This window comes from Grus americana, chromosome 2, assembly GCF_028858705.1.
Source record: "Grus americana isolate bGruAme1 chromosome 2, bGruAme1.mat, whole genome shotgun sequence".
NCBI lineage: Eukaryota > Metazoa > Chordata > Aves > Gruiformes > Gruidae > Grus > Grus americana.
Window position 1 is genome coordinate 80814081 of NC_072853.1, and position 13476 is coordinate 80827556.

The window sequence follows — 13476 nt, forward strand, 5'->3', positions numbered from 1 at the left end:
CCTTTCACCTAAGGAGGCAGCTACTTCTTTTTTTTTTTTTTTTTTTTTTGTTAAGTACTTCTTTAAGAAAAACTGGCATTACTATCTTAAACAACTGAATACCTGGTTTACATTAATACCCTACTGTCGTGCTGAGTGGCACTGACGGTTGCTCAGGCTGTTCCACCAGGGTTTTTGGGAGATTCCTTTCACCACTCACAAAGCACTTTGAGTTGGCTACAGCTCGCTCTTATTTTCAGTCCTTAACTTGAATTCAGTTTAAAGCACATCCTTAGGCACATCCTGAAAGATATCTTACTTACTGTAACATGAAAGGGGATGTGAAGTTCTAATGAGGACTACGGGACAAATAAGCCAGTGGCCCATAATTCAGAATTTATGTTCCTCCCCTTCAAAAGAAAAACAGTTGATGAGAGTATGCAAATTTACTGCAAAATTACAAACAAAAACTATTTAATATTCAGCCTAGGATTTCATGGATGAAGTTTTACCATCAAGAGAAAACAGTTATAGAAGCAGCAAGCTTCCAAGTCTTATATACACCTGAACCTAAATTCAGAAGTATAATAGTTCATGTCTTCTTAACATGTTCTGTGTTTTGCACTTCTCTAGTTAAAAAAATAAATAAATAAATAAATAAAAAAATCCCACCTGTCAGTTGGTGCAGATGGTCCTATATCTGGAGACAAGTACGTCATGCAGTCTTCCACTCTCACAATTTGAGTACAAGAAAGTGGATAACTAATTAGAAGTAAAATGTCCTTTGCTCTCCTTTCCAAGAATTGAAAGAATTATTAACCTGTGATTTCCGGCACTGAGTTTTCACACACTAAGCACCTGCAAGAGGTTAACATTAATGAATTTTAACTAATGGTGTTCACTGATGAAGAGCTATACTACAGGTAAGTTTAGATTTTTACTTGGTGTAACCACAGAGGCAAGTATCAGTTTCTTTAATTGGCTTTAACTTGCCAGGATGACTATGATTCCCTGGAAAACAGGCAAGGCAGTTTTTGTGGTTAGAACAGACATTTCAAACTGTCTACACTGTGAGTGCACAGAACTACTTTTGTAAAGCATTTTAGTTTTGGTTACAGAGTAAGAAAATAGTTTATTTCAAGAAGTGACTCAAGGCCATCTAGAGAAGGCAATAATCCTTTAAGCAGGATCTTGCAGAGAAGGGACTAAACTGAAATGCAACATTTCGGAGATTTTAGATTGCCAGATGAGAAAGACTTCTTAAACTCTTAACTGCAACTATGTGGAATGATTTTGGTTATCATGAGCCGAAATACCTACTGAGACACTTCTGAAGATGAATTTTTACCATCTAAAAGGAATGTTATGATCCAGATATATTAATTTCAGAATATTGCACTGGATTAGAATAAATAGTCAGATTTGAAAAGTTTGACAAGCAAAATTATTTGGTTGATAAAGAGTCAGGGAAATCCTACAATAGTAATTAAGATCTATTACTTCACTAATTCTAGACAGAGTCATTGTCATAGGTTAGTTTTACAGGAACAATATCACTCTTGTACCACCCACCCCCTTTTACCTGCAATTTCTGTTAGTGAAAGGGATAAACAAGATGGGATAAGAGATGTACAGATATTTCAAAGAAATGGAAATATTTTCCTTGAATGTTTATTACCTCCTTCTTAAACTAAGTAAAAAAACCCATCTTGCTTTAACTGCTAATTTAAGCCATAAAAAAATTGCAGGTTTATGATAATTATCACCTCAGTGTCAGTTTTCAAAAATGAATCTGCTATGCCTTATTCTTCTGGGCTCATTGATTGCTTAGGCAAGAAAGGCTAAAACAAGAGAGAATACCAACTGCCTGAAGCTTTTGTTTTAAATTACTTCCTATTCTGCAGATTCAGCTGAGGGATTATCTAACCTAAGTTATAGTAGGATCAGTGAACCATTAAATCAGTTCACAATGCCACCTTTCATCAAATATTTGAATAAGAGAAGCAAGAGGCAGTTGTATGTGGAAAGTAGAGTAGCAGCAAGCCAAAAGCTGCTTGTTTTTTATTTCACATTAAAAAATGGAAAATATCATGAAAAAATTAAGAAATGAAACATAATTAATGAAAATAGGTGTCAGCTTTCACTGTTGCACAATACACAGAAGAAAGTAGATATCTGGCGATTGAAGGATAGGAAAAAGAAATAGTCCACATCCTACATTTTGGGGAAAGTATTCCTGTTCCAACAAGTTCTGTGACAGATTTCTCATTTGGATATTTTAGATTATAGTCCGATTCTTAACAGCATATCTTTTTTTGTTCTTTACGAAATGTTTGAAACTTGGAGTGGTTTGTCTTAAGCTTCTTCTCTGGTGACTGTTTTTAGGTAGCTTACCTACTTACTGAAACAGAGTGAGCAAGCGTTGTCTAGTTAATGTCGTTTCACAATGTGTAGTAGACCTATGAAACTCTTCGCAGAGGACGTAGTGAATGGACGAAGTTTACAAGTGTTCAAGGAGAAACTAGACAAATATTTGAAATCAGAATCAGACAGTGACTGAAGAGACAAAGTTTTGCCAGACATAGAAAAACACCGGAAAACAGTTGGGAGTCTAGGAAAGTGTGAAGGAGAGGTGTGCTGCTAGTCCCCTCGCTGTCTATTTATGCATTCACTTGCATAACAGGACAACAAGCAAGGCCGTGTAGATCTTTGGTATGAGCCAGCGAACCCACACATCTACAGACCTGATACAATGAAATCTTGAACTTCCGTATATTGCAGTAACAGAAATCTCAAATGTTTTCCATGAACAGTGTGCCCAGTCTGTATTGCTGGTGGAAAATATCCCTGGTAATCACACTAGAAGTCTACAAGCAAGCGTCACCACGTTCACAAAACAGAATTACGTTCTGGGCTTAAACACTGAAAGACATATCATTCAGTAACTGGATATTCATGATCGGCTGAATCTGCTTCCAAACTGTGTTGTACTGGGTAGACTGATTGATGTGTTTGTTTGATAACATTTCTTTTCTAATCCTTGATTGGAAAGTACCAAAGGAAGTACTCCAAGCTACTGTCAAGTTTTAATATTTTCTGTAAAACCACAAAATAGTATGATGTGTGCTGACGTAAGTAATCACATTCTTTATAATGTAGGTTCTACATGACAGAAAATAGTAAAAAAGGTGTTCATTACTGCTGTTACCAAAAAATAAGTACATAAAAATTGCAAAACATTTCCATTGGTAAAATAAATAAGTCTGGATAGCTCACTGTTATTAAAGCTGAAGTACCTGTGTAGGCCAGAAAATTATTTTGCGATTCCTACTAAAAAGCCAGAGGATCAGCAGACAGCTGGCAGCACTGGGTCTCAGGACACGTCCGGCCCTGCCTTGGCAGGAGCTGGTTTTAGCCGTGGCAGCGATCGCCTGGTGGCCACGTGCCCGTGTCCTCCCTGCGCTGGTGTCGCTCTGGGAGCTCCCGGGGGCAGGGGGCTGGCCCCTCTACATGAACAGCCCCTCTGGGTAACGGGGCTGTGGTACGGCCCCCTGCAGCTCCCAGACTTTGCCTGAGAAGCGATGAGAAGGCGGAAGGCTGAGATAGGAAAACATACAAAAATGGCCCCAAGCGAACCCCACGGCTGAGGGGTGTTACCAGGATTGTCACAGTCCTCCACAGACAGACCTCACGGCACTGATGCCTTATCAAAACCCTCCCTACCCCAGACTGTGTCAGCTAGAACTTAGAAGATTTAGGTTTTACACTAAATGAGAGCTATAATTAAATAGATAGATAGGTTAGTCTTTCAAAAAGCAAGATGAAGTTACAGATTCAACTAATCGAATTATAAGGCAGTATAAAATTTACTGTTCTAACTGTGGTTATAATATATATTAAAAATATTTATTATAAAATATATAATATTATAATATTTATATTTATATAACATATCCAAATATTTTAAAAATAGAAATTTTGTTAGGTTAGATTTAAGATTTGGAGAAGGAGAATTTCAAAGTTCCTATTCCATAACAACCAAGAACAAACTTAGTTTTCTGTTTATCCAACAGAAGAAAGTTTTTTAAACTACAGAACACAACACTTTCATTCCTAACTGTAGAGATTTAGGTACAATATAGCGTAGAAAAACATAGTGCTTTCAGAAAATCTCTCTTTCCCTCCCTGCTTCCTGTGGTTGGTGTAGGTCTGTTTATCAGTATAGGTCCGTTCTGCTTGGTACCCACAATAAATTGATTAAGCTATAGGAATTAGTGCAAGTCAGAGGCAAGCAATACTCCAGTTATGTGTTTTGTTCAACTTGGATATGAAAAGCCTAAGCATTATGAGCTCTGTTTGGCATGACTCAAGAGTTTTCATTCTTACTTAGGTAAAATGTCATTTGAGGACTGAAGTTTACTAAAATAGAGTACATCAAATTAATAAGTACTTTAGAGTAAGCTGTGAATCACATATCCATAATTGGTGTTCTGCAGTTTGTGAGCGCTATACATATTCTTAGAGTGCAGGAAAGTTAATGACAATAGTATGCTCTACATGATAAATAAATACTGAGTAATAAAAGCACTAATTGTTTGTGTATAGCATAATTTTTGTTTAATACAAAAGATTGTATGGAATTAAGCTCATAAGAACAATAAAGATGTAAGAAAATATTGTACACAGATCGTAAGATGTGATCTGTTTGTTACACTATAAATTAAAAATAGGTAGATAACACTGATTCAAGTATGAATTTACACAGTAAATAAAAAGTTGCATGTTTATTTCATTTAAATTATCGTAACTCTTTATTTGGATGAGTTCATGAGGCTGTATTTGTCTGCTAAAAGGATCTCACATCTTATTCATTCTGTATGTTGCTAGTGGTCTAATCTTGGAGGTACTGAACACTAAAACTGAATTTCAACCCTATTTTGTTCACTGGTCTTTGAAATCTGCTTGCAAGGAAATTAACATTGCTCTCAGCTTGTAATCAACAAATGCATTTATGATTACCTATGTATCCACATTTATAACTAATTAGCTCTGGAAGCTGACTCAGCATTCCTTAATAAAGATATTCACAAAAGATATCTAGTTAAATCCCTGATAAGCACCATATACATGAACTTTGCTTCATTTTACAGCACAATAATTCCACCATTTGAATAATTAATGAACTCCCAGTAACAAGCTGTAGAAAAGACTCTTTCTGCAGTCCTAGTCGTAAGTCTAAGTTCTAAATGAGGACTCAACATCACATTTAGAGAGAGTTTGGGGAAAAAAAAAAAAGTTATTGGAAATATATGGGCAATGAATTCCTCCTCCCAGTGAGGTGAGCTCTAAGAAAAAGACTATCACATGACAAACTTCTTAAGTTCAACAAAGAATAGAGTCCTACAGAAAGTGGAGACCACTGCTACCGTTGAGATCACCTATTAAATTTGCTTGAAACCAATAAGGGAATTTACCAAAAACTAAGAAAGAAAAGGCAGACCAATAAATGTATGTCTTCAGACTGACTCTGACTGAAAAGGAGCTGTTGTGAGGATGTGCATAAGGCTTTGCTTTGGTATCCTGCCATAACATACCCTGAGAGCAGTTGTATGCCCTTAACTCTTTTGCCATTTCCAGTTCAGACAAAACAACACTCACTGCACTGGTAAACTTGACTGCCTTCCGGGGAAAGCTAAAGTATGCTTAACCTTACGCTTTCAGTAAATTATTGGAATACTATCAAAACCAGAAGAGACTTTAATCTAGAATTTATTTATCCTTAAATATTGATCCCTGCTACTTGTAGCTGAGTATCTTGCAGTACAGATATTTAACATGACTTGACTTATACCACTTCTTCCACGGAGCTGTCAACATCCACCCTGGTTCTATTGTCCCAAAAGTGGGATCATTTACCCAGTGTGCAGTATGCCAATATACACACAGAGCAGAGGTATTTTATTTGTTTTGTGTCTGTGCATAGATAGGTGCTAGGTGGTAATTCCACAAAGCTAGCACCCTACACACAAAAACTACCACATATTTATCTTGTTACAGGATTAGAAAAACCTGCTTAAATTTATGCCAATTGGTTATTAATTACTGTATCATCTACTAATGGTCAAGCATCTTTAAATTAGCACGCATGCTCCTTGAGAGTGTATGTGGGGGGGTGTAATTTGCATAGTCCTTTAACTGGGTATGTGGTCGCGAACTTCCCCCAGCCACCTTTCCCTTCCCCTAGTTACTGCCCATTCTTGTTGACTTCAGGCCTCTGGCAATCACCCAGCTCTCCACGCCTTCTGGGGCAGGATGTTTCCTTTTTATCAGTTTTTCAGCTCTCCTTCAAGGATACTCTTTAGCAAAGCATGCTTTTTATCAGTCTTTCGGCTCTTCTTCAAAGGTATAGTCGTTAGCAAAGCAAATAGTGCATTTAACCCTAAATTAAAGTGTCTAAGCACTAAGCCAAACACATTTCTGTCCCTGTAAAGTGGAAAATTCTACTTTGTGGATATCAGTTCTACATAATTTCTTTAGGAAATAAATTCTAAAGCAAGCTACTTCTGACTACTGTTTTCTTTAATCAGATTGTTGATGAACTAATAAATAAATAAAATCAAAATAGAAGATTGCATTGTTTCCTTAATTGCCACCTTTTCTCCTTCCCTTCTCAGAAGTCTGAGTATGTGCTGTTTAGTTAACATTGATATCTGTGGCTAGATGTTGTAGAAAACAGCTGAAAGCAGTTTAGCTAAATAATACTATAAAAAACCCTATAGAAACTATAGAAGAAACTATAGGGAAACTGTAGAAGGCACCAGTGATCCTGTCTAAACTGACAAATACTGTTGGAGCAGTAAAGAGCCTGGCTCCATCTTAATGACTTCCGTGTGGATACTGGCTGCTGCCGTTGGTCCTCCCGAAAGCCTTTTCTCCCTCAGGCTGAACAAGCCTCAACCTCTCCTCATAGACCAAGTGCTCCAGCCCCCAAACATTTGCTCCAGCCATGCCCTCCTGCCCCAAACTCTTTCCAGTTTATTGATATCAATAGTATGATATAATTAATCATTCCTAATATTATTCTTATAACAAAATAGTTATGATGCAGTGCCAAAACCGGACACAGTGTTGTGGATAGAGTCTACTGAGTGCTGAGTAGAGGGGAATAATCACTATCCCCATCTACCAGATGTGCTCCTTTTAATACAGCCCAGCATACCTTTGACCACCTTTGCTGCCAGGGCCCACAGCTCATATTCAGCCTGTGCCTGCCAAGACACCAAGGTCCTTTCCAGGAGAGCTGCTCCGCAGACATTCAGTTCCCAGCCTATACTGTTGCAAAGAGGTCTTCCCACCGGCTGCACTTTGCATTTGCCATGTTGAAATTCATGAGGCTCTTAAAACTTATTCTAGCCACGAGCAGTGTGAGATCATTAGACACTTGAAAATGGCCAGTTATGTGGGGCAGCACTTCAATGGAGAGCTTTTAGATACACAGAGGTTAGTATCAAACAACAATAAATAGTGTCGTTATTTAAAAAAAAAAAAAAAATCTGTTACCAGGACATCAACCAAGTCTTGAAACTTGGTGAGGCAGGGGTGGAAACAAGAGCCTTGGCTGGTGCCAAGCTTGCATCCTGCCTGGCTTTGCATTCCCAAGCAACCACAAGATTACTTCTTTGTTCCAGATTCAGTGAAATCAAAGATGGCAATTATTCACTACCCTATGAGATCCAGAACACTGTATTACTCAATATCTCTAGCAACTAAGCTGTATTTCTTCAGCATTAGTTGCCAAAGTTAATTGTGCAAAACCTGTCTCAAAGGAATAGATACATGAACATCTGCATCTGTCACACTGATGGTGTTTATTTCAGATGGTTTGTTTTTTAAAGAAAAAAAGAACGTTTCAAAGAAAACAAAATGTTTCCATAGAAACAAGCTTCTTGGCTGTCAGAAGCTTCTTTCTCATATTCCTTTTCTCTGAAGGCATAGACATATTGATAAAGTATCTTTAGAAAACGGACACAGTCCTAAAATGATGAAAAGTCAAATTCTTACCATGACTATATAAAACCCATATGCCATCATATACTATGTATTTAGGAGTTGAAAATTAATATGTCATTTTGAAAACAAGTCATTCTAAACATCTTTATTCACAGAAATAAGGTTACAATTGAGAACAGAAGAAAGAAAACTTGGTTCAGTATTGAAGGTTCCTTACAATGAGTTACACCTCTCACCAAAGTACACTGTGACTGGATCTTGCAACTGGCCAGGCTGATTCAGTGTCTTCTTAATAGCTTTCTATAATGTACACCACAAAAAAACCCCCTTGTAAACTAAGTAATGCCAGAACACAACAATATTGATACTTCGGGGTTTATTAGTTTTTTTCATTATTTGAGGACCTGGTGCACTGTCGTGATTCACAAGTTTGCTTTCTTTCAAAGGTTTCTTGAATTTGAGTAGAGAAAAATCCTATTAAGCAAAACTAAACATCATGATCATCGTCACACTGATAAGTATCAGCAAAATAAGGTAATTAATCACTTGACTATACTATGATCAGGTGCTACAGATGGTCCAAGATACTGGCACAGAGTTTCATTAATCAGACAGCACATACACAAACCAAAGACCACCGTTTCTGAGCTTCACTGTTTCCAGCATAACTTTAACTGTTGCAGCTTAGAGTTATACAGTGAAAAGCAAACCTGATGGGACACCAGTCTCTTTTGTAACTCCGGGATGTATCATTGTGGTGAGATTACAGAAGCTGAGATGTTCTGGCTAAGTTTAACAATTGACTTCCTGCTCCTGTTTTAGTCTCGCCTTAGGAGAGACTCCTGAGCCATACAGGAGATCTTGCCAACCCACGGCCCAAAGGCAGTTTTGTTCCTGTGTTAGGATCAAACTACCTCCAGCAGCAAAAGCTGTGCTGCCTATAAAGGTGGTACATAATTCATGTCCTTAATTAAGGTGCTGCTAAAGCTAGCTTTGTACAAAACCCACCTGCGACCCAACCCTCATCCTCCAGGGAACAGGACGGCAACTGTTTCTGGTCTATGGCCTACTTTTAGCTCTTCCCCTGAGCTTCCTTGGCTGAAGAGGAGATAATCCTGAGAATTTATGAATGGCAAACATGTAAAAGATGGAGTCACGCTGCATATAACATGAGTTTCTCTAAGTTTTATTACTAAGCTTACAAGTTTCTTTTCTGTAGATGCACTGTTTTCCAAACAAAATAACAACAACAAAAAAAGATTCACAATGCTAATCCTTCCACAAAGGGTTCTTCCCATCTTGATCTATAAACCATGTTTTTCATTATCAAAGACACACAAAACATTCCCAGGAGCTCTACTAAAACAAAGATGTGTATTTCTATGATTCTATGATTTCAACTGTACAACCTCTACCGTCTTTGCAATGCTGACTCTTAGAAGACTATCGGGAGGAGTATTGACTACTATTATTCTTACATGTATACTGGCAGAGCTTTATGATAACTTTTCAAAGTATTTTTTACACACAAGAGCAAGACTGCCATAAATTTCCTTCCATATAAAACAAGAATTCAGAATATGCAAATCTGTAAACTTACACCAGTTGAGTTTTAGTGTGCTTTCTTCATCCTCATTTGTACAAGATAAAATTATCTACTCAGGCCAAGCTTGCAGCACAATAGAAAGTTTAACTTATGCATGCCTTTGCATGCATACTCTCCAACCTGAAAGTCACCTTAACAAGTCATGAGTCATATTTTTTAGCTTGGATTTCATGAAGACATCTTGCTTGTGTGTAGCATTTAGGAAGTCCTCGGTAGCTTTCCTATTTAAAATTTTACTAAATTTCCTAAGAGAAAGAGTTAAAGAAAGATTTAAACAACCTTAAAGACCAGTTCTTACAAGGCTTCATCTGCTTCAGGACACTGTACTTAAGGACTTGTTACATAGCAAAGATACACTCCCATTTCATATAAATTTTAGAGGATTAACTTCTTGCTCAAGACCCTTTACCAGTTGTTGATCAAAAGAAAACTATCGTCTCATAAGTTAGTTTACAGTCAAACGTTCGTACCTTAGTTTATACCGATTCATTTAGTCACAGCCACACTTTCTAACAGCCCTGTTGGCTTCAGCGGCATAGGAGAGTCAGGCATTAGCATCCAAATATTTTTCAGTTGGATCTGGAGACATTTTTCTGTGAACATGGTGACACACTGTTCTTCACCTTCACTTTGAAAACTTTCATGACACCACCAGATTCAAATTCAGGAAAGCTCTCATTGCCTGAACAATACCTGTGATGGTTAAAGGAATGGGAGACTTCTGCGTGCTAAGAGAGCATTAGACTTTTGAAGGAAGACTTTGAAACCTAAGAAAAAAAAAATTTGCATAGTAATTTTTCTCCACACATCGTCTGCTCAGGGCAAGACAAGCTGAGAAGCAAGAGTTCCTTTCTCTTATGTGAACTGGTAAAATTGATTGTGTCAGCTGGTTTCATTCCTATGTGTTTCTTAATCCATTTACCAAGGAGAAGGAAAACAACAGCTGATTAATTTTCATGCTGATTTCTCTCCTGTAACAGACTTTTTTTTTCCGTTCAGTGTTCCTCCGGGGTTTTATCTTTCCAGTTACCGATCCTTCCTGAAGTAATAGGAAGCAAACTATACTTTCAAGAACTCACGGGTCTGATCACTTCTTCACCTGGATTAGATATATTTTTTTAATACTGTGTGAAAGTGATTAATCTCATCCAAATTTCTTTCCACAAACTTTTTGTAGTACAGAAATATTATAGGTATCACTGAAGAAAATAACTTCCTAGTTGAAGAGATTTCTAAACTTTATTAGAAGGCATTAGTTTATGCACTGTCTGTGATTACTCGAGGTTTCAAGTTTGGGTCCAGCAGTGCTTTACACACTGTAAAACTGTGCACTTATAAGTTGTATACATTTAGTGCACACATTTAGTGTATTCGTGTTTTTCGAGGTATCAGAATGAACTTGCTTGCTGCCTTTGGGAAAAAGCTTCAGGCTTCCTATGTGTGCAGCTTCAGTCTTCATACATGTTTAGACTTGTTTAGTGATCACCACACGTGTAGCTTTACCTGTGCCAGTTACTTCCAGAGCAGTAACCCAAAACGTTGCTATTCAGAGGAAAAGAATCAAAGCTACTTGGTTAAGCTTATCCTACCCATCCATGTCCTTTCTCTACCTTTAATATCACCATCCAACTCATGCGGGAAGGCTCTCAAAAAAACCTCGTAAAGAGATCTTCCAGTAGCAATAGTCAATACAACAGTCATTGCTCTTTCACTGTATGCAAATGGAGTTGATCTGCAAACCCCACCATCTCAACAGTGGACGTTTTGTTACAGATTTTAAACAAGAATTGAATTGGGCACTTTTTCTTCTACTTAATTCTGTGGTATAGACATTTTGGAAATTTCAGTAACCCATACATGTCAAGCATAAAATTATCTAGGAGTCTGCATGTATACACTTTAAATTAGAGAACTAGTAAATATCTCCTATATCCCAATAGTCTATGTCCATTTTGCCAAAATTCTGAAAACTTGTGCAGGTTATGCTCAAAACCTGAAGCTACAGGTGAGAGATTTAGCAAAGATATAACATGGCTAGTTTCTAGAGGATATTTTCTGCCATGTGGCTATAATGGTCACTTTCACCACCCCCCTTTTCTAATATATATTTAAAAGGATTGCCTGCCAAAACCACAATTTTTTGAAGGCTGAGCAATTTCTTGGCAGCATTATGCTGCCAGTACATTTGCTGTTGTTGAAGCTGGCATGCTAATTTAAGTATCAATACCACTAGTCTCATCCGTCTTGAAGGTAAACCTTACATGCACAAGGATCCCCCCCAAACAGACCAGAGGCAACAGGGTTACTGAAGTTACTGTTGGAAGTTTTTCCTCAGTAAGAATATTCAGTTCACTACTATTGGCATTTACAGAAAAGACCTTGTAAGAAAGTGATTGAATTCAGATACGAGCTTCATTTTTTGCCAGTGTAGTGTTCAAGTCAAAAGGAAGAAGAGCAGAAGAGTACATCTTTTTTTTTTTTTTTTTTTTTTTAATTTTAAGATCAAACTAGCATTATGAATTCCCCCGAAGAAACAAACTCTTCATAAGTTATGTCTTTCATATTATACTCCATTTTGGAAACCCATTTATGAGTGCTATATACTATTTCACATCATAAGTGATTCTCTGTTGGAACAACTGCCAATAAGAAGATAGCAATAACATCTGTTTTTCAACTTATGGTGTTGGAAAAAGTTTTTCTTGTGGTTTACCTTCAGAATCTTTTCCCCTGAATAATAGTTTTGGATAACTGTTGTTCTATGCAGCTATGTGCACAAAATTATATTATCATATTGGCACATGCATATAGAGGTACACATACACAAACGGAGCTGTGGAAACCTGGAATTTAAAGATACATAATTTGAAGATCAATAGCATATTTACTTGGTGGAGCAGCAAGAAGATACAACTATTATGATTCTGTATGAATTCTTTAAAATAGTTTGGAGGGGAGAAGGTTGAAATAGATGTACTGAGATTTATACTTTTGTCAAAATACACCAGTTATCTTCAGAACTGCATTGATTTGCAGGTCTCGATGCGCTAAATTTGAGTAATGCGTGTGGTAAGAAATTCAACAATTTTCATTATGACTTAAACACTCATACATACCTCCCAAAGGTTGAATCCAATGATGAAAAATGTTTATATAGTCAAAATGTTGTATACCTCGTGATCACTAAAAGCAACAAAATATGTTCTGTATTCACAATCCCAAGTTATAATAATAGTAAAAATTAATCATTTTAAGTGATACCAGAAAGTCTGAATCCAGTGAATTCCATGCCTGAATAATCATATATTCCTGTTCTTTGACAGATTCCAGCTTGATGTGAGTAAAGTTGATTTATTTCTATCCCATGCATCAACTTCAATAGGACATGAATATGTTAAATTATAACCCTACTCATCCTTCTACAAGCCCATTAATCAAGTTTCTTCCTTTTTCTTCAGTCTTCAGTATCAATGAAACAAGGATTAATCTCGAAGTCATTCTAAATCAGGTACCGTGTCCTACCATGCTAAGACATTTCTTTTTTCCTACCATACATTTCTTATTAACTGGCAGTGTTATTGAGTAATTTTCCATGTTAGAAAATACTTTCCTGAAGAAAACAAACCAACCATACTAGGGATTTCTTTCTCAGGTCTGTTGCAATTCTTATGTTTATCTGACATTAACCTTATACTTGTGTATGCTTTCTTAGCATCTATGCGTGGAATTTCTTCATCATCATCATGTTCTATTGTAAAAGTATCAACTTAAACAAAAGATAAGAGTGGTGAAGTTTCCTCGCTAAGATACTTTGTCTTTCATGCAGCTGCACTGAAGCTTCAGTTTAATCATTAGAAAACTAATTAGCTTGGATTTAACTG

General features: G+C 37.0%; 1 long non-coding RNA gene across 1 annotated transcript in view; it reads right to left on the bottom strand.

Annotated features, from left to right (window-relative positions):
• LOC129203602 (uncharacterized) overlaps positions 1-707 on the bottom strand; it is a 97200-nt gene extending 96493 nt beyond the window's left edge. Inside the window, exons 1-2 of the long non-coding RNA XR_008576090.1 lie at positions 652-707; positions 303-389 (exon numbers count right to left, since the gene is read on the bottom strand). This is a non-coding gene — a long non-coding RNA (uncharacterized LOC129203602). The remainder of the gene's footprint in view (positions 1-302; positions 390-651) is intronic.
• Between the last annotated feature and the right edge of the window lie 12769 nt (positions 708-13476).